The sequence below is a fragment of the Myotis nattereri genome (assembly GCF_964212035.1).
Source record: "Myotis nattereri genome assembly, chromosome: 1".
Lineage (NCBI taxonomy): Eukaryota > Metazoa > Chordata > Mammalia > Chiroptera > Vespertilionidae > Myotis > Myotis nattereri.
This window is the reverse complement of record NC_138075.1, coordinates 209,340,284-209,350,987: the sequence shown is the minus strand read 5'-3', so window position 1 is coordinate 209,350,987 and position 10,704 is coordinate 209,340,284.

Genomic DNA, 10,704 nt, shown 5'->3' with positions numbered 1-10,704 from the left:
AGCCGCAGGGCGATCAGGGGGTTGGGGAGCTCCCCCCTATCAGGCACAGAGCAGGGCTGATCAGGGGGTTGGGGTTGCCTTCCCCTGTCACGAACAGAGCAGGGCGGATAGGGAGGTTGTGGCCCCGCCCCCTGTCACACACAGAGCCGCAGGGCGATCAGGAGGTTTGGGCGCTGCCCCCTGTCACGCTGATCCCGGTGCCAGGAGGCCACGCGGCTCCACTGATCCCGGTGCTGGGAGGCATATTACCCTTTTACTATATAGGATAGAGGCCTGGTGCTCGGGTGGGAGCTGGCTGGTTTTCCCTGAAGGGTGTCCTGGATCAGGGTGGAGGTCCCCACTGGGGTGCCTGGCCAGTCTGGGTGAGGGGCTGAGGGCTGTTTTCAGGCTGGCGGGTGACTGAAGCTCCCAACCACTCCTTTTTTTCTTTTCTTTTTTTTTATTCTGGGCCAGATTTAGCTCTGAGGATTGACTCCAGCTCTGAGGCCTCAGCTGCTGAAAGCAGGTATCTGGTTTGTTTGGGATCTATAATCGAAACAGTTTCAACTCCAGCTCTGAGATCCCAGCTGGCTGAAAGCAGGTTTCTTGGGTTTTGTTTAGCTTCTATATTTGTAACAATGTTTCAAACTGCAAGCTCATAGGCCGGCAGCGGCAGGCGAGGAACGTTGGAGTGCTCCGTCACTGAAGCAAGCAAGCCTCATGTTCACTTCAAGCTGCCTGGCTGCTGGCCGCCATCTTGGCTGGCAGTTAATTTGCATATCACCCTGATTAGCCAATGGGAAGGGTAGTGGAGTGACACCAATTTGCATGTTTCTCTTTTATTAGTGTAGATGTCTGTATTTGTCTGATCTTTAGTTCATTATAAACCACATAAAAGTTTAGAAAAAGTCCTAGACATATAGTTTTTAAAATATGATCCATGGCAAGTTACAGAAAATAAAATTGCATATAGATTTCAAAGTTCATTAGCACAATAGGGTCCTGTGAATTCCCACAGGAAACTCTGATTTAACATCTGGCTTTCACATTAATTTTTTCAAGCCTATTTTACCACAGAACCATTTTGCCAAAGCCACTCAGAAACACCCACAGAGCACACTGATCAGCAGAATATCAATGTCTGTTATTAACAGTCACCTCTGGCAGGGAGATAAAGAATACAATTGGGGGAACACACAGGGAATCTTTAAATGCACCAGCATCCCGGAATATTAGCCACAGAAAAGAATGAGCTCTTACCATTTGTGACGACAGGGATGGACTTAGAGGGTATTATGCTAAGTGAAATAAGTCAGACATAGAAAGACAAATACCATATGATTTCACTTATATATGGAATCCAAATAAATACACAAATGAACAAACAAAACAAACAGACTCATAGATACAGAGAACAAATTGATGGCTGCAAGATGGGCGAGGGGTGGGGAGCTGGGTGAAAAAGGTGCAGGGATTAAGAAGTACAAAGGGGCAGTTACAAAATACTCATAGGGATGTAAAGTACAGCATAGGGAATACAATCAATGATATTCTAATAACTATGTATGGTGTCACGGGGGTAATGGACTTATTGGGGGATCACTTTGCAGGTGATATAAAAGTGTACCCACTATGCTGTACACACAAAATTAATATAATATTGAATGCCAACTGTAATTGAAAATTTTATTTAAATGCACCACCATTTCTTACATTGGGAGTTGTACATACATATGTTCCCATTACTATTATTTAAACTGAATATATCAACTACATGTGGCATATGTCACAATTTTTAAAGTTTTAAGTAAACACATTTGTAGAATTAGGGAAATCTCAAACACAAAACAGACATTCACAGGGAAGAAGACATGATGGCATGTTGAGAATATTTCCTAAATAAACTAATGAGAGTGAAAATACTTTTAAACTTATCAGTGATACTAATCAGCAGTTATTTTATAACTTAAATCAATAATGTGTTAGATGTGTGAATGATTCCAAAATATCCGAAGTGTGGTGGAGTGATTATAAGTGAAGTGGTCTCTGAGTACATTTTTCATTTTTAAATAACTTACAGAGGGTGCTTAATTTGTAACGTTTAGAGTGTGTGAATGAACTTCTATGATTATTCAGAAAATGTGACAAGCAGTCTTTTTAGAAAAGGCTGTGGTTTTCACTTGGAAGCTGCTACGTCTGTAGATGTAAAATTTTGCTGAGGCAAGAAGTGTTAGCGCCATGACCTCAGGACATTTCATTTTTGTCAGGTACAACTTGAGCTTAGGTCACTAAAGTATACGTACTTTAATAAAATATGCCATTTCTTCATTGTTAAAGTTATTATTTTAAATACTCCACCCAGGCAGCTATTTCACTGATATCTTTATAATACTGACTATTTCATCTTTATTTGGTTTTGAGTATGCCTTTGCTTTATCAATATGCATGTAAGTGGGTTTGTCCTATATAATGAAAGCCTAATATGCAAATTGTCCCCTTGACTGGGAGTTCAACTGGGAGTTCTACGGCTCACTATGATGTGCACTGACCACTAGGGGGTGGCGCGGAACATGGCAGGTGTCAGTGATGCGGCTCTGGCAGCAGGTGGCAGTGGAGGCACTGCCAGCCCCAACAAGAGCTGGACCACAGCAGGGTGGTGGAGCAGGTGAACTGGTGGTGCCAGGCCAAGGCAGGTGCGAGTGGGGCCCAATCGCTCCACTGATCTCCCTGCAGATGGCGGCCAGTGGCAGGGCTGCTGCTCGGCTCCCAGGTGCTGAGGGAACCAGGCAGGGGCCCGATGACTCAGGTGGAGGGGGGTGGGCCAGGGCCGGGGGGGCCCAGGTGCTTCCCAGGGCCCAGAGGTCAGCTGGGACCAGCCCTTCCATGCCAGATGCTCGTGCTTTGATGGCTGGCCAGGCCTAGGACCGCACCTGTGCACGAATTTCTGCACCAGGCCTCTAGTTTGAATATAAAAATGATAGACATTTTCTGGCTTAGACTGCCTGTATAATTTCATAAACTCTTTAGCAGCAGCCCATGTAATCCACTTTGAATTTCTCATCCACCCATATTTTTCAAAATGCCCAGCTCCAAAAAAATCAGAAAAAACATCTCAAAGGACTGTGTAGTCCTTAACTGTATGTATGCCTCTTCATGTTGTACATCTGGTTCTCCTCCAAGGAGAGAGGAATTCTAGGGCTGTGAAGCTATGCACGCTTGTGTGACCGATAGTCAGACTCCCTTGTGGTGGGGTGGGGGGGAGGTCTCATTTCGACCTCACCTTTCCCTGTGGAGGAAATGGAGCATTTTCTGAAAAACTCATGACTGTATAGATTAGTAAAATCATTATGAAACTTTGGCATTGTCTTGCCTGCTTTACTAAACATCATGCAAGAAATATGCATCAAAATGAATAAAACAGAATTACAGTCCGAAGTTCTGTGAATGCAATAACTTTCAAAACAAGAAAATGTAGGTTGCACTTGCAAAGATTTTGGAAGAGTTAACACATACACAGTATGTTACAATTGGTGTATTTGTAGTTTTTAACAAAGCTTTATTTTCCACAAATGATATTTTTGTTCAATTATCAGCATTAGGTTTTCTAGGACAGAAAGGCATTTTTAGTGAAAAGTACTCTCTGCAGGGTGCTCTTTTTTCTAATATCGAACACTTTTATAATATAAAATCTGCTCATGATATTATCACCATAAAAGAAAATGTGAAATGCTGAAGACTGCTGTTCTCATTTACGGATCTTTCAATGATTGCTTCAGCAAGTTTGCTACACACTTTATCTTCCTCACAACTTAAAGGACAAAGAGAAGCATAACTCTCAAACAAATCAAATTTGCACAAATTACCTACTCAAAGTCAAATAGTGAGCACCTACTGTGTGCAAAGAACTTTAGTAACATAAAGTTTAAAGTCTCCCCACAATAATCAGGAGTAAGGCAAGAATGCCCCCCTTTTCCATTGTCACTTAACATTGTGTTGGAGATCTTAGTCAAGTGAAATTAGACAAGAATATCAAGGTGTAAGAATTGACAAAAAAAAAAAAAAAAGTAAAACTAAAAATGTTTTTCCTAGCTGATGTGACTCAGTGGTTGAGCATCAATCTATGAACCAAGTCACAAGGTTCAATTCTTGGTCAGGGAACATGCCTGGGTTCCACCCCCAGTAGGGGGTGTGCAGGAGGCAGCCGATCAATGGTTCTCTCTCATCATTGATGTTTCTATCACTCTCTTTCTCTCCCTTCCTCTCTAAAATCAATAAAAATACATTTTTTAAAAAAGTAATTTGTTTTCTATTAGCTAGCTTGTGATTGGATATTAATTCTTACAAGAATCAATGATAAGTCAAAAAATTAGAACTAGCAAAATACATAATTAATATTAAAAATAAATATCTTTTGTTTTTTTCAAACAACAATTTAGAAGCTATAATGGAAAAGAAAAAAGCTCTATAATGGCCTAATAAAGATAAAATATCTAGAAATAAATTTAATAAGAACTATTTTAAACATATATGAGGCCATTATTGAAAACTCAAAAAAGACATTAAAGTGGACATGAACAAAGAGGAAATATCCCTGTTCCCTGGGGGATCTCTCCTGAGTTATAGTCACCTGATGGCCTCACTCAGATGTCTGACTATTGGCTGTGGCATCTTTTTTGCTCACATGTCCTATCTTTTTCTAGTAAATCAGACTGGGTTTCTTCACACAATTGTTTATATGCTCAAAAGAGGAGAAGGCAGAATCTCCAACATCTCTTGATGCCTAAGCTTTGGAATTCACATATGTAATTTCTACCATATTCTATAGGTCAAAGCCCAAATTCAGTAGGTAGGGTAATGGACACTATCTCTTGAAAGGAGTAGCCACAAAATGCTGTGCTATGCTTTCAATCTCTATCCAAGCCATGACAAGAATATATGTAAGTCTCAGAGATTGATGCTGGTGTAAAAAGTTTGATAAATTTCAAAAAGAGTTTGACAATACCTATTAATTAAATACACACTTATCTTCCAAACTAGTAATCACACTTATATGGATGTGTTCTAAGAAAATCTGGCATATGTATATAGGAAAACAAGTATAAGAATTCAGAAAAGAGAATTGTCTACAAATAAAAAACTTAGAAATCAATTTAATGTATACAATTTGGATACATAGAGTAGATTCATAAATGGGAAATGATATGATAGTTAAAATGAATGAACTAGAGTTGTGTGTGCCAATATGTATTAATTTTAAAATTATAATATCAAATAGAAAAGCAAGTTACAAAAAGCATATGACATATAAATTAAGAAATAATATAAAATTATGTATTGTTATAGACATATATGTAAGTAGAATATTGAAAAAAGGAATAATGCAAGTCAGACTCAGGATTATGTTTATATCTGGGAATCCTATATAATAAAAGCCTAGGTGGCGTTGCATGACGTCCTCATGCGATGTCGTCACAAGATGGCCACCACAAGATGGCCTGCAGGGGAGGGCAGTTGGGGGCGACCAGGCTGGCAGGGGAGCAGTTAGGCAACAATAAGGCCAGCAGGGGAGTGGTTAAGGGGCGAATGGGCTGGCAGGCAGAAGCAGTTAGGGGCAATCAGGCAGGCAAACAGGAGAGCGGTTAGGAGCCAGCAGTCCCAGATTGTGAGAGGAATGTCCAACTGCCAGTTTAGTGAGATCGGGCCTAAACCAGCAGTTGGACATTCCATGAGGGATCTCAGATTGGAGAGGGTGCAGTCTGGGTTAAGGGACACCCCCCTGTGCATGAATTTTATGTACCGGGCCTCTAGTGAGTGAATAAGAATGCAGTACTGGTTTCAACTATACCTGTAACATTTGTGTGTGTGTGTATGTATGTGTGTGTGTGTGTGTATACACATACACACACACACACACTCTAGAGGCCTGGTGCACGAATTCATGCACCAGTGGGGTCCCTTAGCCTGGCTGGTGATCATGGCCCATCGGGATTGTCTCACTCAGTTCCAATTGGGGCTGATGGGGTCTGCTGGCCAGGGAGGGACGGACCGTGGGAGGGCTCCAGGGCATGTCCAGCCCATCTCGCCCAGTCCTGATCAGCCGGATTATGGCAGCAAGCTAACCTACCCTACCGGTTGGAGTGTTTGCCCCCTGGTGGTCAGTGTGCATCATAACAGCTGGTGGAAAGATCAAACAAACAGTCGAATGAATAGTCTGACACTTAGCATATTATGCTTTTATTATATAGGATAGCAATTTGGACATATTGTCATAAAATCTGTTTAGTGTGTACACTGGTGCTATTCTAATATTCTCTATAATTGTTGCCTGAAATCTTTCAGAGTTAAGACAACTTTAAAAAAAATATAATCCAAAGAACATATATGCTTAGCCCATGGACACAGACAACAGTGTGGTGAAGGCCAGTGTGGGTGGGAGGGGGCTGGAGCTGGGTGGAGAGTAAAGGAGGAGGGAATAGGGGACATCTGTAATAGTTTAATAATATATATTTGCATGTATATATTCCAAATTGTATTAGCATAGAATACATTTGGAAACTTATAAAACTAATTAGTATCAATGGGTGACTCTGAGGAAGGGAATCAGAGAGCTAAGGGGTATATAGAATAAGGAGCACCTTTTTACATTTTTATACTCTGAATTTTTATAACATGATCATGTATCACATTTTGAAATACATTATTTCCCTGCAATGGCCATCCCTTGCTTGAAAATGTGAGATAAATCATATAACCTCTTGGCTGTTCTTTAGTTTGAATGACTTGGGTGATCCTCATTAGATATTCTTGGAGAGACCTCTGTCTGTCACCCTCACTCGATGAAAAACTTTCAGTTGATTCCCCATTCCATTTATGGAACATTTTTATTGACTTTCTCTGGGGCTGCTGGAAATTTTCTATTTTTATAAGCGTCTGACAAGGCCATATTCATTCTGCCCTTTCGCTCTCATTGTCACTTAAAGGTCAGGTTGTGTCAAACCCATGCTCATTTGTTTTACCATATGCTATTTACCACACAATCCTGAAAAGCCTGAAGCCCAGGACATAACGTGACAGTTACAAATTTAAAGGGGAAAAAAATGGACATAATTTTCATGAAACTTATTTTTAAATATATATTCAATTTAGTGGTAAATTAAAATGGAAAAACTATTTCTCAAAGAGGAATGTGCCAGGAATACAATGTAGTTTTGTACTGAAGTCTCTTAATGCTGGGTTACTACCACATTGACTTTAGAGATTGAACAAACCATGTAGGTCCTGGCTCAGTGAACTGGGGAAAGCCAAGGGCAGGGCAACGTAAAATGTCACTGGGGTATCTTCTGAGAGTGATGGGAATGGCGACGCTGAATCATTTAGTTGTGGAGCAGCAGTAATTACAGACATCTGTGACAGTGTAGAAGATGAGGTTTTCCATCCTGTCATATCAACAGGTCTTGAAAAGCGAGAGCATTGCTGCATCCTCTCTATCTTGTTGATATGCAGCAGGAGGTTAATGCTCAGCCTCCCCTTCGTGTGTTGAGAACATCTGTAGAAAAGTCAGCTGGCGGTATGGCAGACCACAGAGAAGTACAATAGTGTCCAACCCAAGTGAAATTAGACATGTCAACCAAATGTTTACTATTAATCTCTACTGCCCGATTTGCATCTCACTGGAAGATATGTTAGTGTTTCTCCCCGTTGGCAATGCCTGATCATGATAACCTGATATTTACTGAACATCAGCAGTGAACTCGGAAACATGCAGAACATAATGATGGAAAAATTTCGTGGGCAGAGACTTTAGATAGTGCTGAAACGAAAGCAGAAAAGTAGGGACCAATGTTGGAACAAAACATTTCATTGAAAACGATTCCTTTTATTATCCTGCAATGCATTTGAAATACTAATATTAAAACAAGACACAAAAAAGTGGTTTAAAGAAGAACTTGAAGTTGAAAAAAAGAAAGGATGAGCTTCTAATTCTGTCAAGGGAGAAGGCATGGCGTCCTAGAGCAGCCACAAAGGACCACAGTGTTGGGCAAAACTAGGATTTTGCTCAGTAAGTGCATGCACCGTAAGACATGCATTCAGTTAAAGAGCTGACTTGGATACCTAGCTAAGAAATGTTCCTCCTCCTGTGAGTTAGCAACTTTTGGAGGATGCAAGGTAAATATTATATCAAATTTCCATTCAGCCAAGCCCGTGTGGTTCAGTGGTTGAGCATCAGCCTATGCACCAAAAGATCACCAGTTGGGTTCCTGATCAGAGCACATCCTCAGCAGGAGGTGTGCAGGAGGCAGCTGATCGATATTTCTCTCTCATTGATGTTTCTATCACCTCTGTTTTCCCTTCTCTGAAAACAATAATATATATATATATATATATATATATATATATATATATACACACACACACACATATATATGTATGTACATATATGTATATATATATATATATTTAAATTTCCATTTAAGTCAGTCTCATTATCTCTAGCAACTGTGGGGTACATGGTATAAATATCACATGATATTACATTCCAAAAGTGGTCAAACATTTGTTAATAAATGATATATTTACTCAAAAGTAGATTGGATACATATATAAATCATTCCTCATTGATACCATAAGAGCATGAGATGGACCCCATAAAAGAATTTTCCAGGTAACTGAAACATCCCATGTATATGAAAGTAAGTATAAGAAAAGAATGAAAGAATGTATGGGATAATGCATTCCAGAAATAGTCATGCTAATTACTTTGTAACATTCATTATAATCTAAAAGGTTGGATCTAATTGTTATTACATCATAGAAGAAAAAAATAGAGCCAAAGGTGATTTAAGGAACATTAGGGTAGTAAAAAAAAAAAAAAGGAAGATTAAATTTGGATCCAGTTCTACTAGAACCAAAAATTGTACACTCTTTTTAAAAACTGAATTACTGGGGTAACACTGGTTAATAACATTACATACATTTCAGGTGTACAAGACTATAATTTGACACCTGTGTACTCTATTAGTGTGCTTGCCACCTGGAGTCTAGTTTCCTTGTGCCTGACCCCCTATTCACTTCACCTTCCCCCTGTTCCTTCTGGCAACCACCATTCTGTTATCTATATCTATGACAAGACTCATTCACTTTCTATTATACCACCACCTCCAACTAAAAAATATAGAAAGATTTTTTAAAAAAAAACATTATTTGGTCTAAGTGGTACAGTTTTGTCAATATGGGAGGTAAGAGCATTGTTATGCGTGTATATTTAACTAGAGAGTTTCGTGCTGTATTCATGTAGACTGTGTGTAGACCAGTGGTTCTCAACCTTGGCTGCACATTAGAATCACCTGCGAATCTTTTTAAAATCGTGATTTCTGGGGCCCCACCCCATAACAAAGAAACAGAATTTCTGGAGGATGAGGCCCAGAAATCAGGATTTTAAAAAGATTCCCAGGTGATTCTAATGTGCAGCCAAGGTTGAGAACCACTGGTGTAGACTATTTATCTCTAAGTCATGTATTACGTTGTATTTTTACAAAACTTTCTCCTAAAAAAGGATGCAAATATAATTAGAAAATCATGGCAAACGTGGGATTTCCTACTAATCATTAAATGGAGTCTGTGTGCAAAGGCAATTTTCCTGTTATCTGTAAGATACTGACATTTTCACCAGTGTCCTTATATTTATAACAAATCAAGTCAGGGAATTTACAAATCCCTTCAATAATGAGACCAGTGGTGCTCAGTGGTTAGAGCATTGGCCAGCACACTGCGGGGTGGAGGGTTTGATCCCCCCGGCTCTAGTTGGGTAGTGTGGGGGTGTGGGGGAGGCAACCACACAATGTGTCTCTCTCACATTGATGTGTGTGTGTGTCTCTCTCTCTCTCTCTCTCTCTACTCCCTCCCTCCCTTCCACTCTCCAAAAATCAATGGAAAAAAACATCCTCAGGTGAGGATTAACAAAATAATAATTATAATAATGAGACCTGTTACAAGATTCACTTATCAACTATATATTCAACCCAGGGGGTAGGGAGTATTTGAGATAATTTTATGTTCAAAAGGAATAATTAAATGGCAAGCAGCGGTTGTCTTACTATTCTATTCTGGGAATCTTTGGGGATTTTACATTTACATGAGTTACATTTTAAAAAGTAAGTGGCATAGGAATATTTTTAAACTTCTTAGTGATAATGAAAAAAAACAGCTATTGACAAGTGAGGACAAGCACCCACCATATGGATTCTAACATTTTAATTATTTTGTTCTTTTTCTTTTTAAAGCAACTCTTAGTGGTAATAATTTTTCAACTAATTAAAGACCAGCTGCTACTTAGCCAGCTAGACACCCAATTAGGAATCTGAAACCTGCTAAACAACCTTTACTGCCAGCCAGCTAGCTGAATCACCTCCTGTCACTGGCACAGAATTGATTATTTTTTGTTTTGTTAAATGCATGTTGTTGTCACACAAACTGGATCTCCAGAATGTTTTTATTTCAGAAGATTTGAACAATCTGACACCCCCGTTCAATCTCATTTTTTTGGATGAGACTGAGATCTATAACAAGGTCCTTCATCTATCTTTGTAAATATAATTATGAAATAGCTGTGGAGAATTATGTTTTGCAGAAAAAAGAAAACATGAAATGCAGAAAGTCACCACACACAACAGCTCAATATTACTAAGTGACTGACAATGAGATAATGGTGTTATGTAAAATGGTTTT